This window comes from Carcharhinus amblyrhynchos, chromosome 6 (genome assembly GCF_965287045.1).
Source record: "Carcharhinus amblyrhynchos chromosome 6, sCarAmb.v2.hapA, whole genome shotgun sequence".
Lineage (NCBI taxonomy): Eukaryota > Metazoa > Chordata > Chondrichthyes > Carcharhiniformes > Carcharhinidae > Carcharhinus > Carcharhinus amblyrhynchos.
The window spans coordinates 27,969,963-27,983,190 of NC_137329.1; the positions used below are offsets into that span (position 1 = coordinate 27,969,963).

General features: G+C 42.8%; 2 protein-coding genes and 1 pseudogene across 2 annotated transcripts in view; 2 read left to right on the forward strand and 1 right to left on the reverse strand.

Moving 5' to 3' along the window:
- Positions 1 to 13,228, reverse strand: part of bet1l (Bet1 golgi vesicular membrane trafficking protein-like) — a 37,484-nt gene that overhangs the window by 11,514 nt on the left and 12,742 nt on the right. The window lies entirely within an intron of this gene.
- LOC145344392 (maestro heat-like repeat-containing protein family member 1 pseudogene) lies at positions 790 to 5,643 on the forward strand (annotated as a pseudogene).
- The window catches only part of LOC145343781 (chaperone Ric-8A-like), a 60,180-nt gene continuing 57,394 nt past the window's right edge, over positions 10,443 to 13,228 (forward strand). The window contains exon 1 of the mRNA XM_080190113.1: positions 10,443 to 10,505. The gene's annotated coding sequence lies outside the window, so the exon portion shown is untranslated. The remainder of the gene's footprint in view (positions 10,506 to 13,228) is intronic.

Consider the following 13,228-nt stretch of genomic DNA (forward strand, 5'->3'; position numbering starts at 1 on the left):
GGGCTGGAATTATGCGTTTACATTCTAGCTAGTGAAAGGTTAGTTAGGTCAGATCTTTTATTTCTAATTTCATGCCAGTGCAAACATCCAAGTTAGTTTTGGGCATTTTACTAGAATTATCTGTTCCCTAGCACCATATTTTGTCTCCAGTACTCTTAAGAGTTTGGTGCAATAGGACTTCTACGGGGAACACATTCCAACATGGCTTCTAAGGGTTAGTATGGTTGCTTTGTCAAAATGGTTTGCATCTCATGTCTAGGTCATTAACGCCTATCCAGCTCCCATCCACCTTAAACTGCCACCATTCAAAATTCTACATCACAAATGAAGGATTGTGTCATCTGGCATCACAATGAAAACTGTGACAACACAGATGAGTGGCAAAACGCAACAAAGTGGCACACATTGTTCATTTGTACACATGACAGCCAGAGAGAGAATGCTAAAATAACCCAGAAGATCACTGCTGGAAAAATTGAGAATACAGCAAAGGAGCATCATTAATCAAAGAAAAAACCTGTTAGACAAAAAGAGAGACAAAATTGAAGGAAGTCACATATCAGATCGAGTGAACAATCATTTTCTTTATTGACAACTAGCCGCAAAGTACTTGATTAAAAAGTTTCTTAAGAAAAACACTAATTAGAACTTAAAGTAAAATACAGTACATCAGAAGGCTGAAGTGAACATGTTAAATCTCATATTTAGTTAGAGATCATTAATAATCTTTAGATACTGAACTGAGGAATTTCAGCTTTTAGAGTCTCAGTCTGTGTAAGGATGTCTAAAATGTATCGCAATGTGAAATTATTCTCAACTAGCCTCGTGAAAATGACCACTGAGGAAGATGAGGATTCTCAGCAGAAAATACTAGGTAGTCTTCACACGCTGGGGTATCACCACCCAGAGGTAGTGTTAATGGTCTGTCATGACTATCTGACCCAACACACCACACTGACAGCCCCACAGGCAGCTGTAATACTGGACAGCATGGCAGAGATTATTAAAAAAACTCTTGATCAAATTAGTGAAGCTTTAGCGCAGAAAGTTATTTCTTTGGCTGCACTGTGGATCACTAAGTCAATGGGAGTACAGACTGATAGCCAGGAAGCTGCAAGCAATCTCCTGGTTACCATGAGCTTCAGGTTTATGGATCAAGTTGTCCAACTGATGATGGAGAATTTCAAGGAAGGGCGTCTTCCACATGCGTACATGGTGAAGACCTTGAGTAAAATGTCAACAGAAAACGTATACGTCATGGTGCCTTTTCTTAAATCTATTATAGGGATGATGATTCCAGTTCTCTTTGGAGTCAAACAGGATGAGCTGAAAGTTGTATTTGCTGCAGCACTGGGAAATTTTAGTAAGAGTATCCTGACGTACCTGGAAAATGTGGAGAATGCTCCAGACCCTACAGTGACTAAAGAGTCTTTCTCCTCTGAGATTAACACTCTCTATAGTTTGTTCTTCAAGGTGTGGCTTGAGAAGGAGCCCTCTAAATTGAATATCCATACAGTGGAAGCTCTAGGCTATGTCAGTTCTCTGCTTCCCAAAGACAGATTAGAGAAAGAACTTCCCAAAATAATTCCAGGCATCCTGTCTCTCTACAAGAAACATCCTGGGCATTTTTCCATCACAGAGTGTCTACGGCGGTTACTGATAGCTGCCACTGAGATGAGGTACCCTAGATTGAAAGCACAGCTGGACATTCTTCTTAACAATCTCCACCAGCAGATGTGTCATTCAGTGGAGCTTAACAACCATCTTGCCATGAAGAACCAAAATGAGATCCTTCGCTGCTTCACAGCTCTGGCCCCAATTTACGCAGACTCATTAGTGGACTTCCTCTTACCCAAGTTAGAGAATACAGAAGAGCAAATAAGAGTGGGAACTCTCAGTATACTGAGACACCTCATCAGCTCAGTGTCCTCACACTTACAGGGGAAGAAGGCTCAGATTGTGACTGCTATAAAACCAATGCTCCTGGATAATTGCACCAACCAGGAGAAGAAGATAGTTGCCCAGGTAATATGTGCCCTGGCCCAGCATGGTTACCTTGAACCAGAAGAAGGAAAAGCAATGGTAGAATTCCTCATCCGACAGTGTGCTGCATCCATTGATTCAGTCACACCAGTACTAACCAATTATCAAGAGGAACAGGTAACTGATGAAGATTTAGTCACAGTCTGTGAAACAGTGATGTTTATGACCACAAACATTGTGACGATGGAGGATGTTCTCTGGCCATTCTTATTGGAGTGTGTCATTATCACTCAGTATACCAAAGCTTTAACAACAATCTGTAACTGTTTAGCACATCTGGGGAAGAAGAAATTGCAAGGCAGCAGTGAAAGGTTTTCCCTTACCTTTCCCAATGGGGAATCCAGTCTTCCTAAAGCCCAGGCACTGCTGGCCCGGCTCCTCCTTGTGTCTTGTTGCCCTTTTCAAGGAGGAAGCCGAGGAGCCGCAGCACTGAGGCTACTGCAAGTCTTGAGCTTTAAAATCCATCCAGCAATAAGGCATGGCTGGGACGAGGAACTTCCAGCATTAGTTGACCAATTACAAGATAATTCAGTGGAGTCTGTACTTGAGCAAGAATGGGAAGAGAAACTGTTGCTGTTCCTGTCCAAAACACTGAATATAATTGATGATGAAGAATGGATGAGTCAACTCTGTGACGAACTGTGTCAACAGATTGATAAAAACAATTGTTCCCCACAGGAGAAGGGTTTTCGCTATAAAGCTCTTGGGATAGCACTCAGTCAGGTCCGCAATAAGAACATAAAAGAGGAACTTCACCAAATATTGCTGAATGTGCAGCACAATGAGAGTGCAGAGAGAGAGGGAGCAGCCACTGCCATTGGTTTCTGTGCCATGACCCACTTCAACGAGACCCTCAGTAGTCTGGAGGAGTTTGCTAATTCTAACTTAATTAGGTGTGGTGACAGTTTCTTTAATATACATAGGAGCAAGCCTGATATAAATCTAGATCAAGTTAAGAGCACACTAGTTCTGTGCTATGGGAACATGGTGCTCTACGCACCTGAAGAACTAGTGCTGTCCAAAATTGACACTCATATTCTGCCAGCTGTTAGTCAATTCATTACACATGAATATGGCACAAAGGCCAAACCTAAGGATTTCACACTAAAGCTCAGCCTAATAAAGGCCATAACAATGATAGCCAAATCCCTACACTCAAGTCACCAGAGTGTTCCCTTCAACTCTGATAGAAAGAGAGAGCTGTTGACCTACATGCAAGATCTTATTAAGGCTGAACCACGAGAGCTGCTGGACAGCCCTGTTCGACAGTTAGCCATGAATGCCTGTCTGCATCTTGTACAATTACACACTGAATCAAAACAAATGGACACCTCTGAATTGATTCATGTCTGCCTGACCAGTACTTTTGGCATTCTACCTTCAGAACTGGACAAGAACAAAGCCACGAATAGCAACAAAGAGATCATAACACTTTATATCCAAACCACCACTGCCCTGCAAGAGCTTCTAAAGCAAATATTACTTCAGGATCTTTCTTCTGAAGGTCTACAGACTCTGTTTAAACAGCTTGAAGAGTGGATCATTTCAACAAAGGACTATGAACGAGAGAGAGCTATGGACATGACTCTAACGCTGCTGAAATATTACTTGGAGAAGAAACTTGATGCCAGTAGTGCAGTGCCATTAAGTAACATTGGGAATTTGATTGGACGGTTAATGCCACGCTGTACAGACCCATCACTATCCATTGGGCAGATGGCCACAGACAGTTTGTACATAATTTTGAACATTCAGTTATCCCATGAAGACACCAATCGGGGTCACAATAAGGAGCAGCTGGAGGTTCTGAAATCAATCAGAGAAGAGTTAGTCAACCCTGACGCTTCAGTCCTCTTTCAAACATGCTGCCAGATCACAGAGGTCATTTCAAAGTATTTGCCCCATGATCAGTTGGGCAAGCTTCTAATCATGGCCTTCAATGGACTGTCTGACCAACTCCCCAGCTGTTCCAGTGCAGCTGCTATCCTCATCAAAACGATCATTAAAAAGCATGGCAGTGAACTTCAGAAGGAAGTCCCTGATTTACTGCAAGCATTGAGGGGTCAACTGCAGTTAATTCCTAGCAGAGAGGTAAAACTTTCAGTTTTGAGGAGTATCGCCATTCTGGCTGAGCACAATACAACAGCAGTTGTATCATGCCTCCTGACTTTCCCTGTCCCTTTAGACAAATACACCACTGATGTGTGGAAATCATTGGCTGAGGATACAGAATGTGCCCCTAGTACAGTGAGAGCTCTTCTGGACACATTGAACAAAGATTTACAATCTGGGGAGAAGGAAACCTATTCCATCAGCAAAATTATGACACCCTACCCGACTCTCCAAATGCTAGCTGCTCTCTGCGCTTTGTCGCAGATGATAAACACACCTGAATCAGCACAGGCCATAAACAAATTGTTTCCACAGTTATTCAGCACTCTACTCATCCATCTCAACTCCTCTGTCAATGTTCACCTGCCCAAAGTTTTTATTCCTAATTCTGAAGTGATGCAGATGGGATTTGCAGTCCAGCCTCAAACAACTAGAAGTGGAGACATGTGTATAAAATGTGCAGAGACCCTAATGGACTTGCTAGATCAGACAGGGAATCAGAAAGTGCTAAATTGCATGATGGAAAATGGAGGCTGGAATCAAATGATGGATCTACAAAAGTGCCACATGGGGGTTGTCCAGTTGGCCAAAGCAATGAGCAGTTTCGCTGGTGTTAGTTTGACTGGAATTGTAGGTGAACTCATAGAATTCATCCCCACCCTACAAGAGTGTCAGAAAGTCACAGTGGCTGCATTCTTTGGAGAGCTTTTAAGCTCGCCATTGGTTTCACAGCTGGAACTCACAGATGCCCTGATGAGCAAATTGCTTCAATGTATGGCAAATTCTTCTACTGTCATTCAGTTATTGTCCATCAGGGGACTGGATAATGTCACAACTGGAGCTTCTCACTGTGTAGAAAAATATTCTCGCCAAGTGCTCAGTTCGCTCATTTGTATGATGGTATCCAAGGAGCACGACAACGAGATATTAATGTTTGAGGTGCTCTCCTGCCTTGGTAAACACTTGAATCTGTTGAAAGCAAGTACTATCAAACCTTTTGTAATCAAAATCCTCAGTGGGATGCAACCATTCTTTGAATTTACCTGTGATAAAGTAAGGGCTGAGGCATTTTGGGTATTTGGGAGCTTGGCCAAATGTGGAACTCGAGATCCCAAATCATATATGTGCCGACAAACCCATTCCAACCTAGTTCGCTTGTTATTACACCTAGATGGAACTAGTGAAGACGTTTCAAAGTCTTGCAAGTTGACACTGTGTTTGGTTGTCCCCCTCATTTTCACACCCAAGGCAGCTTCAACGATTACAAAATATTTAGGCGAGTGCACATTGAACTACATGGAGTTCCTAAGGGTGATTTCACAACAACTTATCAAAGACTTTCCTGATAGGATCCACCCTTACATCATGGACTGTCTGTCTTTTTTTAACAATCCAGAAGATCAGGTCCGAGCAAATGCAGTCACCCTGTCCAGTTTATTTTTCCAACGCCCAGAGAAACATTATAAATCTGTCCAAAGATTCACCTGATGGATCAAACACTGCAACTGACGTTAGACTGAAGCCAGGAAAGGCTCCGATCCTCAGCCTCTCCTTCAACCCAGACCCCGATCCTCAGCCTCCCCTTCAACGCGGACCCCGATCCTCAGCCTCCCCTTCAACGCGGACCCCGATCCTCAGCCTCCCCTTCAACGTGGACCCCGATCCTCAGCCTCCCCTTCAACGTGGACCCCGATCCTCAGCCTCCCCTTCAACGTGGACCCCGATCCTCAGCCTCCCCTTCAACGTGGACCCCGATCCTCAGCCTCCCCTTCAACGTGGACCCCGATCCTCAGCCTCCTCCTCAACGCGGACCCCGATCCTCAGCCTCCTCCTCAACGCGGACCCCGATCTTCAGCCTCTTCAACGCGAACCCCGATCCTCAGCCTCCTCTTCAACGCAGACCCGATCCTCAGCCTCCTCTTCAACGCAGACCCGATCCTCAGCCTTCTCTTCAACACAGACCCGATCCTCAGCCTTCTCTTCAACGCAGACCCGATCCTCAGCCTTCTCTTCAACGCAGACCCGATCCTCAGCCTTCTCTTCAACGCAGACCCGATCCTCAGCCTTCTCTTCAACGCAGACCCGATCCTCAGCCTTCTCTTCAACGCAGACCCGATCCTCAGCCTTCTCTTCAACGCAGACCCAATCCTCAGCCTTCTCTTCAATGCAGACCCGATCCTCAGCCTTCTCTTCAATGCAGACCTGCTCCCCAGCTTCCTCTTCAACACGGACCCCGATCCTCAGCCTCTTCAACGTGGACCCTGATCTTCAGCCTCTCTAATGCGGACCCTGATCCTCAGCCTCTGCAAAGTGGACCCCGATCCTCAGCATCTCCTCTTCAACGGGGGCCCGATCCTGAATATCGTCTTCACGTTGCCTCCTCAACTCACTGCCTGAAATGATGGTGGAGAAAACTCCAAATTGATTTAAAAGGCGTTTGGACATGCATCTAAGCACAATGACATGCAGCGTTACAGACCAAAATGTTGGAAATTGGGATTACACTGGGTGGCTCATTTTTCAACCACTTCAGCTATGATTGTCCAAGAGGCCTTTTTCTGTGCCATAAACTTCCTATGATCCTTGCCTCTTCTTCGATACAGGCCCCAATCTTCAGCCTCCTCTTCAACATACATCCTAAGTTCAGATACTTTTCAATACAGGCCCCAATCCTCACACTTCCCTCGAATACAAACCCCAATAAACATATTCTGCTAACCTGCTAACTGATCCAGAATAATGTTTTGCTGTTTTCCTATTTTCCTAATTGTAAATAAATAGCAATCCTATTGAAATCTTCAAGCAGTACAGGCTGTGATAGGACTGAAATATCCCAGTCGACATCTACACTTGTGATATTTCCTGTTCCTCAGTCTTACTGGACTGTGGTGCTATTTCAGTTACGGAAACAGTTCTCTAACAAAATGCCTTGAAAGGAAGCCACTGACTCATTATATGGTGACTAAAAAAAATTCCCTGGAAATAGTAGATCTATTGGTGGTCATTTTCCAAAATTCTTCGGACTATGGACAGGTTTCTACAAATCGGAGGGTAGTTAATGTAAGTACGTTATTCAAAAAGGGAGGCAGAGAGAAAACAGGGAACTATAGACCTGTGGGCCTAATATCAATATTGGGGAACTTGCTATAGCGTCCGTTATCAAGGATTTTATAGCTCAGCGTTTGGAAAGCAGTAGTTTAATCAGACAAGGTCAGCATGGATTTACAAAGGGCAAATCATGTTTTATTAATCTATTGGAATTCCTTGAGGATATAACTAGTAGAGTTGACCAAGGAGAACCGATGGATGTGGTTTACTTAGACTTTCAGAAGACTTTCAACAAGATCTCACATAACAGACCCATTAAAGTAAGTTAAAGCTCATGGAATTGCAGATAGTATCTAGAAGGATAAAAAGCTGATTAGCAGATAGGAAGCAAACATTTGACATAAATGGGTCATTTTCTGACTTTTAAAATTCATTTGTGGGACATGAGCATCTCTGGTTCGCCAGCATTTTTTGCCCATCCCTAGTGCCCTTGAGGTGGTGGTGGTGAACTGCCTTCTTGAATCACTGCGGCCCATGTGCTGTGGGTTGACCCACAGGCAAGAACAAAGAGCGAAACAAATTACAACCCAGGAACAGGCCCATTGCCCTTCAAGTCTGCACTGACCATACTGCCCAACTTACTTAAAACCCCCTACCCTTCCAGGGAGCATATTCCTCTATTGCCAACCTATTCATGTACATGTCAAGACTCCCCTTAAAAGTCACTACTGTATCCGCTTCCACTACCTCCCCCGGCAGCGATTTCCAGGCACCCACCACCTTCTGGCTAAAAATCTTGCCTCGTACATCTCCTTCAAATCTTGTCCCTCGCACCTCAAACCTGTGCCCCCAGTCCCCCAGTTTGACACATCCAACCTGGGAAAAAGCTTCTGACTATCCACTCTGTCTGTGCCCCACATAATCTTGTAGACTTCTATCAGGTCTCCCCTCAATATCTGTTGTTCTAACGAGAACAAACCAAGTTTCTCCAACCTCTCCTCATAGCTAATGCCCTCCATACCACACAACATCTTGGTAAATCTTTTCTGTACCTTCTCCAAAGCCTTCACATCTTTCTGGTTGTGGGGTGACCAGAATTGAACAATATTTTCCAAGTGCGGCCTAACTAAGGTTCTATAAAGCTGCAACATGACTTGCCAATTTTTAAACTCAATTCCTCGGCCAATGAAAGCAAGCATCCCACATGCTTTCTTTACTACCTTCTCCACCTGCATTGCCACTTTCAGTGTTCCTGTACACCCAGATCCCTCTGCCTGTCAATACTTTTAAGGGTTCTGCTATTTACTAAATACTTCCTATCTGTATTAGACCTCCTAAAATGCATTACCTCACATTTGTCCAGATTAAACTCCATCTGCCATCTCTCTACCCAAGTCTCTAACCGATCTATATCCTGCTGTATCCTCTGAAGGTCCTCATCACTATCCGGAAATCCATTAATCTTTGTGACATCCGCAAGCTTACTAATCAAACCAGTTATATTTCCCTCCAAATCATTTATATGTTAGAAACAGCAAAGGTCCCAACACTGACCCCTAAGGAATACTACTTGTCACAGCCCTCCATTCAGAAACGCACCCTTCCACTGCCAACCTCTGATAGTTGACAAGCAGTGACTAGTGGAGTACCGCAGGGAACTGTGCTAGGACTCCATCTATTCACATTAGATATTAATGAATTGGAAGAGGGAACTGAATATATTATTTTCAAATTTACAGATGATACAAAGTTGGGTGGGAGAGTGAGCTGTGACCAGGATGCAGAGATGCTTCAGCGTGTGCATGGCAGACACTGTAATATGGATAAATGTGAAGTTATCCATTTTGGTAACAATAATAGGAAGGCACATTGTTATTTGAATGGGTGTAAATTGAGAGAGGTGGATACTCAACCAGACCTTGGTGTCCTCATGCATCAGTCACTGAAAATAAATGTGCAGGTACAGCTGGCAGTAAAGAAGCAAATGGTATGCTGGCCTTCATATTGAGAGGATTGGAGTATAGGAAGAGACATGTTTTGCTGCAATTGTATAGGGCGTTGATGAGGCCACACCTGGAGTATTGTGTGCAGTTTTAATGTCCTTATCTGAGAAAGGATGTCTTTGCTATAAGAGGAAATGCAACAAAGGTTTACCAAGCTGATTCCTGGGGTGACAGACCTATCATATGAGAAGAGGCTAAGTTGATTAGAATTATATTTAGTTTAGAAGATTGAGAGGGGATCCCATAGAAACTTATAAAATTCAAGCTGGGTAGATTCAGAAAGAATGTTCCCAATTTTGGGGGGTGGGGGGGGTGGTAATGAAAGGAGAAGAAAAATCCATATCATAGTTTGATGATAAGGGGTGATCATTTAGGGCTGAGGTGAGGAGAAATTTCATCACCCAGACAGTGGTGAATGTGTGGAATTCACTATCACACAAAGTAGTTGAGGGCAAAATGTTGTAATTTTAAGAAGAAATTCTTCAGAAGAGATGTAGCTCTTGGGGCTGAAGGGACCAAGCAATATGAGGAAAAGGTGAGATCAGGGTATTGAATATGATCAGCCATGATCAAAATGAATGGTGGAGCAGGCTCAAAGGGCTAAATGGCCAACTCCTGCTTCAATTTTCTATGTTTCTGTTCTTGAGAATGGAAAGGAAGAGGCCGGTTTTCCTGACCAATCTGTTCTACTGATGCACTTGTCCACACAGAGATGCATCATTAATGTGACCAGGTCACACCAACACCCTCAGTGTAAGCCTGTTTCACTTCAAGGAATTTGCAGTTCACTTATGAGTTAAAGAAATACTGAGCATCAATCAGGATCAAGGACTGGGAGAAAAGGCAAAGAAGAGGCCATTCAGTCCCTTAGTTTTGTTCTGTATTCAATTAGATCATGGTTAATTTTTGCTCCACTTTAATTTACCAACTTTGCTCCAGAACCCTTAATATTGTTTGCAACAAGAATAAAAAGACTATTCTTCAAAATTTCAATGGGCCCAAATACAAGTATAGCAAATTCTGAAGGGTGAGAAATAAATTGACTACAGCAAGCTGAGCTGACCTGTTAATGAGTGAACCTGTAAAATGTGGCACACATTTAAGGATCATTAGGTCCAATTCAAAATCAGTATATGCCTCTCAAAGGTAGAAGCTTAACTCATGTAGCTGGGCAACCATGGTCAACAAACAAGGTAAGAGACAGTACTAAGTGTAAAGAAAAGACTTACAGAAGTAGAAATGCAATGGACTACAATCACTACAAAAGACAATGGAGGGATACAAAGAAAATAATGAGGGGTAAGGACAAGTTTGCAAGTGATATCAAAGCTCACAGTAGAAGTTTTTAATCATATACTCTATTTAGGTAGCACCTACACATTTATAAATGGGTAGCATAACGATTAGCACTGCTGTCGCACAGCGCCAGGGACCTGGGTTCAATTTTGGCCTTGGATCACTGTTTGTGTAGAGTTTGCACGTTCTGTCCATGTCTGCATGAATTTCCTTCGGGTGCTCCAGTTTTCTCCTACATTCCAAAGATGTGCAGTTGATTGGCCATGCTAAATTGACCCTAGTGTCAGGGGATTAGCAGGGTAAATTTGTGCGGTTATGGGAATAGAGCTTGAGTGGGATTGTGGTCAGTGCAGACTCGATGGCCCGAATGGCCTCCTTCTGCCCTGTAGGAATTCTATCATTCTTTGAAAACATTGCAAGTCACTTCACAGGAGCATTATCAAACAAAATTTGACATTGAGCCAAATAACCAAAAGATTGGTCAAATAGGTAGGTTCTAATGAGTATTTTAAAACAGGAGAGATAGAACAAAGAACAATACAGTACAAGAAACAGGCCCTTTGGCCCTCCAAGCCTGTGCCGCTCATGCTTCCAACTAGACTATTCGCTTGTATCCCTCCATTCCCAGTCTGTTCATGTGGCTATCCAGATAAGTCTTAAACAATCCCAGCGTGTCCACCTCTAGCACCTTGCTTGGCAGTGCATTCCAGGCCCCCACAACCCTCCGTGTAAAATACATCCCTCTGACATTTGTGTAAACTGTGATACAGGCACAGGTGTTTGAGAGGGAATTTTTGAGCTTGGGGCCTAGAAAGCAATGTGGGGCAATTAAAATTAGGAGTGCTGGAAGAAATTAAAGATAGAGAGATAGCAAGGCCATGAGGGATTTGAAAGCAAATTGAGGCACTTCCAGTCCAGAAGACAATGCAGGTCAATGAGTACAAGTATGGTCAGTATACAGGATTTGGTGTGTTCGGCCGATAGCAGAGTAGTGGTTAAATTCAGGTTATGGAAGCTGGAAGGCTGGACAAGCGTGTGCTGGAATAATCAAGTTTTGAGGTAACCAAAGGGTGGCTGAGATGGGACTAAGAAGGTTAATTGACAATAAAACTGGTTAAATAAGTGCTTTGCATCTGTTTTAATAGAGGAAGAGGAAGCCTGAAAATAAGAGGTGGAATCGCATAGATTTAGTCAAGTAAAAAGAGTAAGAAATTAATGTCATGGTACTTTAGATAAATCTCCTGGAAGTGACATTTCCATTTTTCTGCATTAAAACAAAGGTAGGAAAATTGCAAACATCATTCCATTATTTAAGTGAGGGAGGGAGCCATACATAGCGAAGCCCCTGAACCAGACAATATAATGTTTAACGCAGTTGACCACAAAGGCACAAATCTTCATCTCACAAGATGGAAGGCTGCCAAAGAAGAAAGAGGAAGGAAAAAAGTGTTGTAGCTGTTGGAATCTGAAGTAACTAGGCATTTAAACAATGACAGCCTGATCAGCATAGATTTTTATCAGGCTGGTAATGTCTGATTAATCATGTCGAATTTTTTCACTAACATGGTGGACAGGGCAGTGTCTATGGGGCTTCCAGAAGGAAACTGATTAATGACAAAGAGTTATTAAAAATAATGAGAGTTCTTGGAATTGGAAGTAATTAATATCACAAATTGGTAATAAATTGGCAACATGAGAGTGGGGATAACTGGTAAAATTCGGCAATCTTCGATGAAAGGAGAGTTATAGATCCAAGTTTACGCATAATATTAAGTTAGAAGGCACATTAAGCTGTGCAGATGTGAGAAGGAAATTACAATTGGACAGAAGATAAAATGAATTGAGTCAGAAAAGTTGTAATAGATTGTGGGAAAGAGCGAGATCCTGCGCTCTGGATCTACGAAAGCCATTGGAATGCTCCCCTAATGGCAACTGATTAGTAGATGCAGAAGAGTTAAGCGATTTGGGTGTCCAAGTGCACAAATCACTAAAGATACATGCACTGGTACAAAAAGTAATCAAAAAGACTGTGGAATTTATTTATTTCAAGGGAGTTAGAATACCATGTGGCAGAGGTGATGTTGCAGTTATACAGTGACTTTAGAGAGACCTCATCTGGAGTACAGAATGCAGTTTCAGAACCACATCTCAGGTAAAAAAACAGAAAATACGGAGAACACAGAGGTCTGCCCTATAGAAGGATTCTACATTGTCTCCCTCCACTCTCTTGCACCTGTACACAATGGGGTTGTGCTGAACAGTCACAGTTGCTAAATAGGTTTGAGCTGAGTTGCAAGATTGACTGAGATGGTTCAAGCAGATTCCATATTCAAGATGGAACTGAACAGCTGTTCATCCAGCTATTCTTTGCAGGAGTTTATAATCACACTGAATTTGCTATTGCATTATTAACATAAGAGTGTTAGAGACAAAGTGATGTACAAGTGATTGATCAATGGAGGGATTGTTTTATCTGAGCAGGATAGGGCAGAATAACATTGATCTAGTCTTTTTTTCCCCTCAATTCTTTCATCTTTGCGAGGAGTAATTTTGTTTCAAGTGACATTAGTTGAGGGATAAATATTGGCCAGATCACCGGGGTGAACTTTACTGCTTTTCTTTGAAATAACGTAACAGGATCTTTTCCATCCAAGATGCGAGCTGAGATAAGGCTTTATTAGCTGTATTATTATAACTTGAGTTAGACATTTATAGTTGTTGGAGAC